Raw genomic sequence first — 13,768 nt, forward strand, 5'->3', positions numbered from 1 at the left:
CGAGCTCTTCGATCTGCCACCTCGGGACCGGCTTGGGGGCTGGGACCTTGTCCTGCCGCAAGCTCGGGCCGTGCATCAACACCGAGCACATTAACCAGCTAAGTTGCTTCCATGCTTAAATACATTCAGTTTTAAAAGTCATTTATGAAAAACTTTCTTTGTCAAAACCTTGTTTGTTGCAAGCAAATTAAAATGCCCCGTTTACTTGGGGGCTTCTTTTATGAAGCCTTTGCTCTTGCATACGATTATACTTGTACGGCTTCATTCCTTGTTCGTGTATTACGCCACAATATGCACCATGTTGACTAAAGTGTTTCACAAGCTGGGTTGCCTGGTTCCTGTGCTTACCCCTACGTTCCCGATTGTTCGGCTAGGTGGTAAAGGGAGCACCTTTGCGATTGTTACTATTGGGTCATCCGAGTTAGTACGTCAGATTGGGTGAAGCCGAGAGCTAGTGCTCTTATTGTTTTCAATAATGGTCGGCACACAACGGAACTCATGAGTACAAAAAATCTATTGCACAAGTCTCATAGTAACAATGAGCAACCGAAAAAAGGTATCTGTGGAGGTACTATTTTCTTCGAAGATTCTTCTTACACTTCGTCAGTAATATAGCACGCTTTGTCTGTTACAGCCCTATGGCCTAATTGCCTGGTTATCGGAAACACCGTCGATGCTTTCGACAGGTGGAGTACATGACACTTTTCGGTCCTTGACCGAAGAGGGAGAAGCCGACGGTCGGTTAAGACGCGTTTAAAGTTCAGGTGAACACATATATGATATAAGTACATCGGTACATACAATCATTATACATCAAATTCTTTTACCCAAGTCACTTGGGGGCTCTTAAAATTTATATGAGCTGTTTTATAGTAAATGTGTTTTCTTCTTGGTCATTGCAAAATCTTTTTCTACCGCTCCTTTTTTGACTCGAGTGTATGGTCAATAGCCGAATAGCATGTGTTCTCTCTAAAAAGCCGCTCGAGTTTAGTTTGCTAAACTGGCCTCGAAGAAGTACTCCGCCTTTGGGATAAGGAGCTCAAAGCCATAGGCTGGCCTGCTTGAAGTGTTGAGATTGGGTGTGTCCGGCACCGAACACTTGATCTTGTTCGGACGTCAAGTTTTTACTGACGTTTTTTGGTTTTCCAAGATTATGGCACTTTTAAACTATTTGTGTGTTTCCATCATAAGTATCGTAGTGCAATGCCGGGCACCTTTAGAGATTCTGCAAAAACATTCTCGGATATTGCTAAATATGCATCGGTTTTGAACTATGTCTTCGGTCAATAGTTGGGTTGCCCGGCTCCTGCGCTTGCCTCCTACGTTCTGCTTTGTTCGGCTAGGTGTGTAAAGGGAAAACCACTGCGATTGTGCTTCCCGCTCGCATGGTTAAGCACCTCAGTGGAGAAAGCCGAAAACTGACTGTCACAATAAGCATAAACTGGCCAGCGATCCGATGACTATGTTAAATGACGGGCCATTCATAACATTGGCCGAAGTGTTTACGGCTTGACCTCGGATGTCGCCGAACACTAACCGGGGGCTCATAGCTAGCTTCCCCAGTTTAAAGCTCCTATGACTAAGTGAAAGTTATAAAGCCCGCATATCTGATTGCCTCGTTTCCGCTAACACAACCGCCTTCGGGCACCGAGACATCGGCAAAGGGTTCTCTTGTTATTGCGTAGACACCCTGCGTAGTATCTACAAAGGGGTAGAAGCCGACAATGGGCCACTTTCAACTGATAAACGGTCACAACGGAGTAAAATAAACATATCATCGTCATTTGTATTTAATATACAAGGGCTGCCTTCCATAATCATCGTTATAAAGCCATAAATATGCATCAATTTGACTTCAGATTTTTGCCAAGCTGGGTTGCCTGGCTCCTGTGCTTACCCCTACATTCCTGATTGTTCGGCTAGGCGGTAAAGGGAGCACCTCTGTGATTGTTACTACCGGGTCATCCGAGTTAGTACCTCAGTCTGGCTGAAGCTAAAAGCTAGCAATCTTAAAGGATCACATTGGTCGGCAACGACGGAAGTAAATTTTTTGGTTCATTAGTACCACAGAGTTCGGGAACTTACCCTGAACTAAATCCTCAATATTTTCCTCCCACATTGATAGGAGGTGAGGTTTCATGATCATGATAAGCATGACGACCCAAAGAAACGACCCGATAGCGGGACTATTTCCCTTGGAAGATGTTTCTTACATTAAGTAATATAACATATCTCTCCGCGTACCTTTGTTTATAAACTGTATGGCCGGATTGCCTTGTTTCCCTAAATCTGTGCCCTTATAATGGCTTTATAAAGTAGGACAAACACTCCTCAGCTACTGGCCAAGGAGGTGGAACCCGATGGTCGGTCAACAAAGTTTTGTACAATGCGGATCCGAGCATTGATGATGTAAAGTGCTTGGATACATAGAATCATTAGACATAATTTGTGATTTTACTCTAGATATCGATCCTTAATTTGGCCACCCATGCCCGCATTAAGGCTCGGGGGCTACTGGGCTCCGGGCTTATCATTTACTAATATTAAAGGGGCACATCGATCCCCTGATCTGGTGTTTCCACCCGACCAGTGTCTCTGGGGCTACTGCATTGGCAATCCAGTGAAGAAAATTTAAGTGCAAGATAGTTTTTGAGGAGATTATGATCCTTAGGTTGGTCGGCCGCACCCAACCTAAGTCTCAAGGACTTTGCACACTGCTTTTTGTGTCCCGAAGTATTCTGCCGAGCTAGGAGTTGATCCTCAGGCCGATTTTGCAAATCAACCTGAGTGTCAACGGCTACTGGGATCAGCGGTCTTATGTCATCCTTCAGGTGCATCTCGGGTTTTAGACCGATACACACCTTGAGGGTGATACGTTTCCGTCGTATCAACTTTTCCAAACAATTTTGTCCTTGTTTTGGACTCTAACTTGTATGATTTGAATGGAACTAACCCGGACTGACGTTGTTTTCAGCAGAACTGCCATGATGTTGTTTTTATGTGTAGAAAACAAATATTCTCGGAATGACCTGAAACTCCACGGAACATCTTAGAAAAATAATAAAAAATCCTCGGCAAAGATGAAGACCAGGGGGCCCACACCCTTCTCACGAGGGTGGGGGCGCCCGCCCCCCCTAGGGCGCGCCCCCTACCTCGTGGGCCCCCTGGATGCCCTCCGACGCCAACTCCAACTCTATATATTTGCTTTCGGAGAGAAAAAAATCAAAGAGAAGAAATCATCGCGTTTTACGATACGGAGCCGCCGCCAAGCCCTAAAACCTCTCGGGAGGGCTGATCTGGAGTCCGTTCGGGGCTCTGGAGAGGGGGATTCGTCGCCGTCGTCATCATTAACCATCCTCCATCACCAATTTCATGATGCTCACCGCCGTGCGTGAGTAATTCCATCGTAGGCTTGCTGGACGGTGATGGGTTGGATGAGATTTATCATGTAATCGAGTTAGTTTTGTTAGGGTTTGATCCCTAGTCTCCACTATGTTCTGAGATTGATGTTGCTATGACTTTGCTATGCTTAATGCTTGTCACTAGGGCCTGAGTGCCATGATTTCAGATCTGAACCTATTATGTTTTCATGAATATATGTGAGTTCTTGATCCTATCTTGCAAGTCTATAGTCACCTACTATGTGTTATGATCCGGCAACCCCGAAGTGACAATAATCGGGACCACTCCTGGTGATGACCATAGTTTGAGGAGTTCATGTATTCACTATGTGCTAATGCTTTGTTCCGGTTCTCTATTAAAAGTAGGCCTTAATATCCCTTAGTTTCCAATAGGACCCCGCTGCCACAGGAGGGTAGGACAAAATATGTCATTCAAGTTTTTTTCCATAAGCACGTATGACTATATACGGAATACATGGCTACATTACATTGATGAGTTGGAGCTAGTTCTGTGTCATCCTATGTTATGACCGTTACATGATGAACCACATCCGGCATAATTATCCATCACTGATCCGGTGCCTATGAGTTTTCCATATACTGGTTCTCGCTTATTTACTTTCCCGCTGCTACTGTTACAATCACTACAAAATACCAAAAACATTACTTTTGTTGTCTTTACTTTTGTTGCCGCTACCACCACTATCATATTTCTTTGCTACTAAACACTTTCCTGCAGATACTAAGTTTCCAGGTGTGGTTGAATTGACAACTCAGTTGCTAATACTTGAGAATATTCTTTGGCTCCCCTTATGTCGAATCAATAAATTTGGGTTGAATACTCTACCCTCGAAAGCTGTTGCGATCCCCTATACTTGTGGGTTATCAAAACTAATTTCTGGCGCCGTTGCCGGGGAGCATAGCTCTATTCTTTGAGTCACTTGGGATTTATATCTGCTGGACACTATGAAGAACTTGAGAAATCCAAAAACCAAGATCTATCCCTCAACTACGAGGGAAGGGAAGGAACTGCCATCTAGCTCTACACTTGATTCACCTTCTGTTATGAGTAAGTTTGCGACACCTACACCTCCTTCTGCTATTCGTTCTGATATGTCGCATGTTATTGATGATGCCACTTCTTCTATGCATGATACTCATGATGAATCTGCTTCTATGCCTGATACTACTATGCCCCTTGGTGAATTTCTTGATGAACAAATTGCTAGGGCTAGAGAAAAAGAAATTATTGAATCTGAATACGATGATGATAGTGATGATGAAAATATGCCTGTTATTCCTGAGGGTTATCTTTTTATATGGAATCTTCTGCCGCTATTTTAGCTTGCAAAGATAGATATGAGCTTAAGAGGTTATTAGTTAAATGGAACAAAGAATCACTTAGACATAAAATGAAACCCGACCCTGCTTTTGCTACTTCACCTATATCTGTTCCTGATAAGGACTATGAATTCTCTGTTGATCCTGATATAATTACTTTGGTTGAATCTGATCCGTTTTATGGCTATCAATCTGAAACTGTTGTGGCACATCTTACTAAGTTAAATGATATCGCTGCCCTGTTTACTAATGATGAGAGATCGCGTTACTTTTATATACTCAAAATATTTCCGTTCTCATTAAAGGGTGATGCTAAGATATAGTTTAATTCTCTTGATCCTGGTTGTGTGCGTAGTCCCCAGGATTTGATTTATTACTTCTGTGCGAAATATTTCCCTGCTCATTAGAAACAAGCTGCTTTGAGGGAAATATACAACTTCGTGCAAATTAAAGAAAAGAGTCTCCCACAAGCTTGGGGGAGGTTTCTCAAGTTACTTAATGCTTTGCCTGATCATCCTCTTAAGAAACCTGAAATACTTGATCTCTTTTATAATGGACTAACCGATGCTTCTAGAGGTTACCTGGCTAGTTGTGCTGGTTCTCTTTTTAGGGAAAGAACACCGGATGAAGCTTAAATTCTATTGAATAATATGTTGACAAATGAAAATAATTGTGCACCTCTTGAGCCAACTCCTGAGCCAACTCCTGCTCCAATTACTGAGCCTATTCCTAAACCAAGTCTGAAGAAGAGAGGTGTTCTATTTCTTAGTTCCGAAGATATGCAAGAGTCAAAGAAATCTATGAAAGAAAAAGGTATTAAAGCTGAAGACGTTAAGAATTTACCTCCTATTGAAGAAATACATGGTCTTAATATACCACCTATTTAAGAAACATATGATCTCAATTCTTTATTTACTGAAGAACCTCCTGATCCCGATATTCTGACACAGGTAGTAAAGGTAAATTCTCTCTATAGATATGCTAAAGCAGAAGTCCCTCCTACTAAAATTGTTGGTCGGTGCTTGGATGAGTTTGATAACTTTATGTTTAAGCAAGACGACTTCAATGCATATTTTGGTAGACAATTAAAAGAAAATGCTTATATGATTAGACGCTTGGGTGATTATATGGCTAATATTAAAGGTGAACTTAAACTTGTTAGCAAACATGCTTCTATGGTTACCACTCAAGTAGAACGGTTACTTAAGGCTCAAAAAGAAGTGCTTGATGAAATGAATAGTAAGAAAAATGATTATGCTGTTAGAGTGGCTACTAGAACTGGTAGAATGACTCAGGAACCTTTGTATCGAGCAAGATTCTCAAAGAAATAATATAGATGTTCCTAGTTCTTCTAAAAAGAATCAGAAGAAAAATGATAGAACTGTGCAAACTTCTAGTGAACCTATTGCTGAACCCCCTGATAATCCAAATGATATTTCCATGCCTGATGCTGAAACACAATGTGGTAATGAACATGAACCTAATGAATATATTAATAATGATGTTCATGATGATGCTCAACCTAATAATGACAATGATGTAGAAGTTGAACCTATTGTTGATCTTGATAACCCACAATCAAAGAATCAATGTTATGATAAAAGAGACTTTGTTGCTAGGAAACATGGTAAAGAAAGGGAACCTTGGGTTCAGAAACCCATGCCTTTTCCTCCGAAACCATCCAAGAAAAAGGATGATGAGGATTTTGAGCGATTTGCTGAAATGATTAGGCCTATCTTTTTGCGTATGTGATTAACTGATGTGCTCAAAACAAATCCTTATGCTAAATATATGAAGGATATCATTACTAATAAACGAAAGATACCGGAAGCTGAGATTTCCACCATGCTTGCTAATTATACTTTTAAGGGTGGAATACCAAAGAAACTTGGAGACCCCGGAGTACCTGCTATACCTTGCTCCATTAAAATAAATTATATTAAAACTGCTTCATGTGATCTTGGAGCCGATGTTAGTGTTATGCCTCTCTCTTTATATCTTAGACTAGATTTGAATAAGTTTACACCTACTGAAATATATTTGCAAATGGCTGATAAATCAACTGCTATACCTGTTGGTATTTGTGAGGATGTGCCTGTTGTGGTTGCAAACGTTACTATTTTAATGGACTTTGTTATACTTGATATTCCCGAGGATGATAGTATGTCTATTATTCTTGGAAAACCTTTTCTTAATACTGCAGGGGCTGTTATTGATTGCAACAAAGGCAATGTCACTTTTCATGTTAATGGTAATGAGCATATGGTACACTTTCTGAGGAAACAACCTCAAGTTTATAGTATCAACTCTATTGGAAAAATTCCATCGATTATATTTGGAGGTTTTGAATTTCCTCTTCCTACTATCAAGAAGAAATATGATATTCTTATTATTGGGGATGTGCATATCCCCGTTGAGGTAACTTAGTGTTATTCGAAATTTCTCCGGTTTCATGATTATCGGAATGAGTTTGTTAACAAGACTTGATCAACCTTGTTAGTGCATTCTTTTTGATGAGCATGAGATGGATGAAACTAGAAGCACAAACTTCTGTACCCCACTTTTACTTTCCGTTATTTATATTAAATAAAGTAAAAATAGTATTTTCAATCTGTTTCCTAACTTATCCGTGCAATATAAAAATATCCCGAAAATAAAGGTCCTCAGAATGCCATGCCAATTTAATATGATTTTTTCGGGAATATTTGAGGATTTATTGTGCAAAAATTACCGCGGGAGGAGCTGCCACCTGGCCACGAGGGTGATGGGTGCCCCCCCTAAGGCGCGCCCCCCTGCCTTGTGGGCCCATGATGGCCCTCCTCCACTTATCCCAGCACCCATCTTCTTCCTCTATCTCACACAAACCCGAAAAACCAACTCAAGCATGAGTTCCAGCCACTTTTGCTGTGATTTTCGATCTCCTTGCTCAAAGCACCTCTCGCAAAACTGCTTGGGGAGATTGTTCCTTGGTATGTGACTCCTCCATTGGTCCAATTAATTTTTGTTCTAGTTCTTTATTCTTTGCAAATTTGTGCTGCATAGGTGACCATGTTCTTGAGCTTGCATGTCAAATTTGTATGGTTCCAAGTAGTTCTAATGCTTGATATAGGCTCTAGGCACTTATAGGAGTAGTTGCTATCAGTTTTATTGAAGTTAGGTCACTTTTGTTTGAAGTTACTAAAAATTTCAGAATTTTTCAGAGAAAATCAATATGCTTAGGAAGATGTTCCAAGGTGGTTCCTTTAAGAAGCAAGGACCCAGGATTGCTATGCGCAATGCTGACGAGGATCCACCAAGAGACACTCCAGTACGGCCTTGCGAATGGCCGTCGGAAATTTTTATGGACCGTGTGGGAATTAAAGAAGAATTCAAAGCATATTTGCGCAATGCCGGTCTTGAGGATTTTGAGGCTAACAAATGCCCCCAGTATCATGATCTCACAAGTTCATTTGTGAGGAGGTTTGAGTATTCATCTTCGCGTAATTCTCCTTCAGTAATGTTTGATCTCTATGACAAATCTTATACCATGGACTTAGAGGATTTCACTTCTGCTTGCGAACTTCCATCATGGGGTAGTGTTAGGCATCCCCCTAAATCTGAATTTAGAAACTTTCTTGCTAGTATAACTATGGGGGAATCTAGAGATATAACGTAGGCTACCATAGGGAGCATTCACTTTCCTGCTATACATTATTTTGCTCTCTTCATCGGTAGATGCATAAATGCTAAGGATGAAGCATGTCACATGTGTGTCCCTGATCTTAGCATTCTTAGGAGTGCTATGTTAGGAGACCAATCTTATCATATGGGAGCCATTGTAGCTCGTAGGTTGGATCATAATAGACATAATGGAGATTTCTTTGGAGGAATTTATGCAACCCGCTTAGCTCATTTTCTTGAGATAGACATTCGTGAGGGTGATACGGAGTTGCCTCCTACATATTTAGATTATGACTCTATGGCTTCGCATCAGTTTGTCGAGAGGACTGAATCACCTCTCTTATATTGTTTAATTTTTGATAAACGATGTGTTTTCCGTATTACTCTCCCTGCTCCTGCCTTCTTTGATTCATAGACAAAAAGAAGATATGTTATTACCAGAGAGGAGGCAGAAGAGTACGAGAGGAGAGCGGAGGCAGCTCGACTTCACGCTGCATCTCAGCAGGCGATAACCGCTGCACATCAGTATGATCTCAACTATTCTTCCTCATCACAGTACGACCCCAACAATTATTATTATGGATATCTGCCAGGCCAGCCGTGGCCATAGACCAACTTAGGCCAAAAGCCTAAGCTTGGGGGAGTACGTATTTCTCACCGACATTACATTTATGTTCACACACACTCATTACTAGATGTCGGTGCTCATACTCTTTCACTATAATATCCATGCTAGTTTATTTTCTTTTTCCCGCTTTCTTCTTGTGTGTTTTTTAAACCTTAAGAAAAACCAAAAAATTAGTAGTAGTTTATTTTTTTGTTGTAGTAGTAATAATTAAAAAGAAAACCCAAAAATATTTCCCGTTCTTCTTTTGCTTGTTGGGAGATTTCCCGTGTAAATAGTTTTATTTCTTTTCTTTCCTTTGGGGGTCAGTAGGAGAAGACCATAATTAAATTCTTGAAGTGGTTCTTATATGCATTATTATTGATTTAACCCAGAGCCCATATTGCCTTGTCTTCTCCTATTTATTGAATGCTCGTAGATTCCAACTTAGTCCAATGCACGTACACTCTTATTATTATTCACACCATTCGGTCGTGCAAGTGAAAGGCAATTGTGATGATATATGATGGAATGACTAAGATGAGAAAAGCTGGTATGAACTCGACCTCTTTTGTTCTTGTAAATATGATGAGTCCCTCGTTCTTGATTCAGCTTATTATGAATAAACATGTTTGCAATGACAATTAGAGATCGTAGTTGCTTGTGCCATGCTTGATTAGCTATGAGTTAAAATGATTTACCTTGTGTGCCAACATGCTATTGAGATGATTATGATGTGGTATGATGGGGTGGTATCCTCCTTTGAATGATTTAAGTGACTTGACTTGGCACATGTTCACGCATGTAGTTGAAACAAAATCAACATAGCCTTCACGATATTTATGTTCATAGTGGATTATATCCTACTCATGCTTGCATCCAATGTTTATTAATTTTAATGCATGTACATGGCTGTTGTCGCTCTCTAGTTGGTCGCTTCCCAGTCTTTTGCTAGCCTTCACTTGTACTAAGCGGGAATACTGGTTGTGCATCCAATCCCTTAAACCCCAAAGTTATTCTAGATGAGTCCACCATACCTTCCTATATGCGGTATCTACCTACCGTTCCAAGTAAACTTGTATGTGCCTAACTCTAAACCTTCAAATAAACATTCTGTTTTGTATGCTCAAATAGCTCATGTATCAAATAAGGATGTCCTTATCTTCCATGTTAGGCGGGTTATTCTCAAGAGGAGTGGACTCCACTCCTCACTCACGAGAAAATGCCTGGTCACCAGGATGCCTAGTCCCATGCTTTATGCAAACTAAATCAAAATTAATTGCAAACAAAACTCCCCCTGGGACCTGATGTATGTTGGAGGCACTCGTTGTTTCGAGCAAGCCATGGATTGATGCTTGTTGGTGGAGGGGGAGTATAAACTTTACCATTCTGTTTGGGAACCACCTATAATGTGTTTAGCATGGAAGATATCGCCATCTCTTAGTTGTTACGTTGACAATGAAAGTATACCGCTCAAAATACAATTTATCTCTATTTCAAAACTGAGCTCTGGCACCTCTACAAATCCCTGCTTCCCTCTGCGAAGGGCCTATCCATTTACTTTTATGTTGAGTCATCACCCTCTTATTAAAAAGCACTAGCTGGAGAGCACAACTGTCATTTGCATTCATCACTATTAATTTATATTGGGTATGACTATGATTGGATCTCTTTCACCATGAATTACAATGTCTAGTCAGTCCTTGATCTTTAAAGGTGCTCTGCATTTATGTTTTGCGGTCTCAGAAAGGGCTAGCGAGATACCATCTTGTTATATCATATTATGATTGTTTTGAGAAAGTGTTTTCATCCGAGAATTATTATTATGATTTGCTAGTTGATTATGCTATTGATATGAGTAATTATGAGACCTGAGAATTATTGCAAATATGGTTAGTTATGATCTATGCTGAAAACTTGAATGCTGGCTTGACATAGTTACAACAACAAGAGCAAACAGAGTTTGTAAAAGTTTTTCTTTCTTTCAGTCTGTCAACTGAATTGCTTGAGGACAAGCAAGGGTTTAAGCTTGGGGGAGTTGATACCTCTCTGTTGTATCTACTTTTCCAAACACTTTTGCCCTTGTTTTGGACTCTAACTTGTATGATTTGAATGGAACTAACCCGGACTGACGCTGTTTTTAGCAGAATTGCCATGATGTTGTTTTATGTGCAGAAAAGAAATATTCTTGGAATGACCTGAAACTCCACGGAACATCTTAGAAAAAATAATAAAAAATCCTCGCCAAAGATGAAGACCAGGGGCCCCACTCCCTTCTCACGAGGGTGGGGGCTCCCCCCCAGGGCGCGCCCCCTACCTCGTGGCCCCCCTGGATGCCCTCCTACGCCAACTCCAACTCTATATATTTGCTTTCAGAGAGAAAAAATCAGAGAGAAGAAATCATCGCGTTTTACAATACGGAGCCACTTCCAAGCCCTAAAACCTCTCGGGAGGGCTGATCTGGAGTCCGTTTGGGGCTCCGGAGAGGGGGATTCGTCGCCGTCGTCATCATCAACCATCCTCCATCACCAATTTCATGACTCTCACCGCCGTGCGTGAGTAATTCCATCGTAGGCTTGCTGGACGGTGCGGTATCCACTATGTTCTGAGATTGATGTTGCTATGACTTTAGTATGCTTAATGCTTGTCACTAGGGCCCGAGTGCCATGATTTCAGATCTGAACCTATTATGTTTTCATGAATATACGCGAGTTCTTGATCCTATCTTGCAAGTCTATAGTCACCTACTATGTGTTATGATCCGGCAACCCCGAAGTGACAATAATCGGGACCACTCCCGGTGATGACCATAATTTGAGGAGTTCATGTACTCACTATGTGCTAATGCTTTGTTCCGGTTCTCTATTAAAAGGAGGCCTTAATATCCCTTAGTTTCCAATAGGACCTCGCGGCCATGGGAGGGTAGGACAAAAGATGTCATGCAAGTTCTTTTCCATAAGCACGTATGACTATATACGGAATACATGCCTACATTACATTGATGAATTGGAGCTAGTTCTGTGTCACCCTATGTTATGACTGTTACATGATGAACCACACCCGGCATAATTATCCATCACTGATCCGGTGCCTACGAGTTTTCCATATACTGGTTCTCGCTTATTTACTTTCCCACTGCTACTGTTACAATCACTACAAAATACCAAAAACATTACTTTTGCTGTCTTTACTTTTGTTGCCGCTACCACCACTATCATATTACTTTGCTACTAAACACTTTGTTGCAGATACTAAGTTTCCAGGTGTGGTTGAATTGACAACTCAGCTGCTAATACTTGAGAATATTCTTTGGCTCCCCTTGTGTCGAATCAATAAATTTGGGTTGAATACTCTACCCTCGAAAGTTGTTGCGATCCCCTATACTTGTGGGTTATCAGAGGGCTACTGGCTATATATCCCGGCAGAGAATAAATCACACCGATAAAAAAATATTGACAAAAATCGTCCCATAGTCGGGGTGAGGCAGCTCCTCGGAAGCAGTCCGGTATAAAGCTCGGGCGCTAGTGGCTGGCTCCATAGAGGGCATTTTCGGCATTAAGCTCAGCTAAACTCCTTCAACTTTTTTGAACCAAGGTGATCTATGACACCTCAGATATAGTCCGACGTTGGAGCTTGAACATAGTCCGGCGTTGGAGCTTGGACATAGTCCGGCGTTGGAGCTCGAACACATTCCGGCGTTGGAGCTCGGAAGTTGTCCGGCGTTGGTGCTCGTCTCCAAAAGGTACCTCGAATATAGTCCGGCGTTGGAGCTCAGATGCAAGAGGACACTGCCGCCCGGGAAAAACTTCAAACCCGAGGTGTGGCATAAAAATAACGAGGCATTGATAAAGGCCAAAGACTTAAAGGGCTCCTCGGATACCCGATGTGTGAGATCTTTAGATTTAGCTCGGCAATCCTCAAGATAGAAGATGGGAAGATTTGCTGAACCAGTTTTCAAGACCGGCGACCGAAGACGAAGAACAGTTTGGAAGAACCGAGGAGGGTCCCCAACTTCAAGACCGGTTCAGGGGGCTACTGACGGTGTCCTGGACTAGGGGGTACACCACATCGTCTCCCAATCAGTTGGATTGGGCCAAGGACCCCCATGGCTGTTTACTCATGGGCCAGTTCGGACAGCCGAAGACATATACGAGGAAGATTCCAGAAGACTTGGTGATCAGACAAGGACTCCTCTCCACCAACTTATTCGACTAGGACTCTTGTTATCCTAGGCCTTTGGTATGTTATATAAGCCGAGGACAGGCTAATCAATAGATGATTATGATATTATTCATGATACCGTTAGGTTTTAGACCACAACATATGATCTCGAGGTAGATCAACTCTGTACTTGATACTCCATCAATATAAACAAGAGGAGGACGTAGTGTTTTACCTCCATCAAGAGGGCCCGTACCTAGGTAAACATCGTGTCCCCTATCTCCTGTTACCCATCGATCCATGATACACAGCTTGGGACCCCCTACCCGAGATCTGCCGGTTTTGACACTGACAGTGCCTACCGCTAGTAATGGTCGTCAGCTTCCTCGGCGACGTCGGGCGAAGAGACGGCTATACACCTCTTTTGGGCCAGTCGCTCCTCGAGCTCCACGGGCTTATGGGGATTTGTGGGAAAGGGGGCATTTGGCAGGCGTCATCTAAGAAATTCAGGGCGCCCTGGTTATGGAGATCGGTGGGTAAGCTGCACGGGCAAACCGGCAGATGTTGACAATGGAGGCCTTGCAGCGGCGGCGTGGACTTT

This window comes from Triticum aestivum, chromosome 6A (assembly GCF_018294505.1).
Source record: "Triticum aestivum cultivar Chinese Spring chromosome 6A, IWGSC CS RefSeq v2.1, whole genome shotgun sequence".
Taxonomy (NCBI): domain Eukaryota; kingdom Viridiplantae; phylum Streptophyta; class Magnoliopsida; order Poales; family Poaceae; genus Triticum; species Triticum aestivum.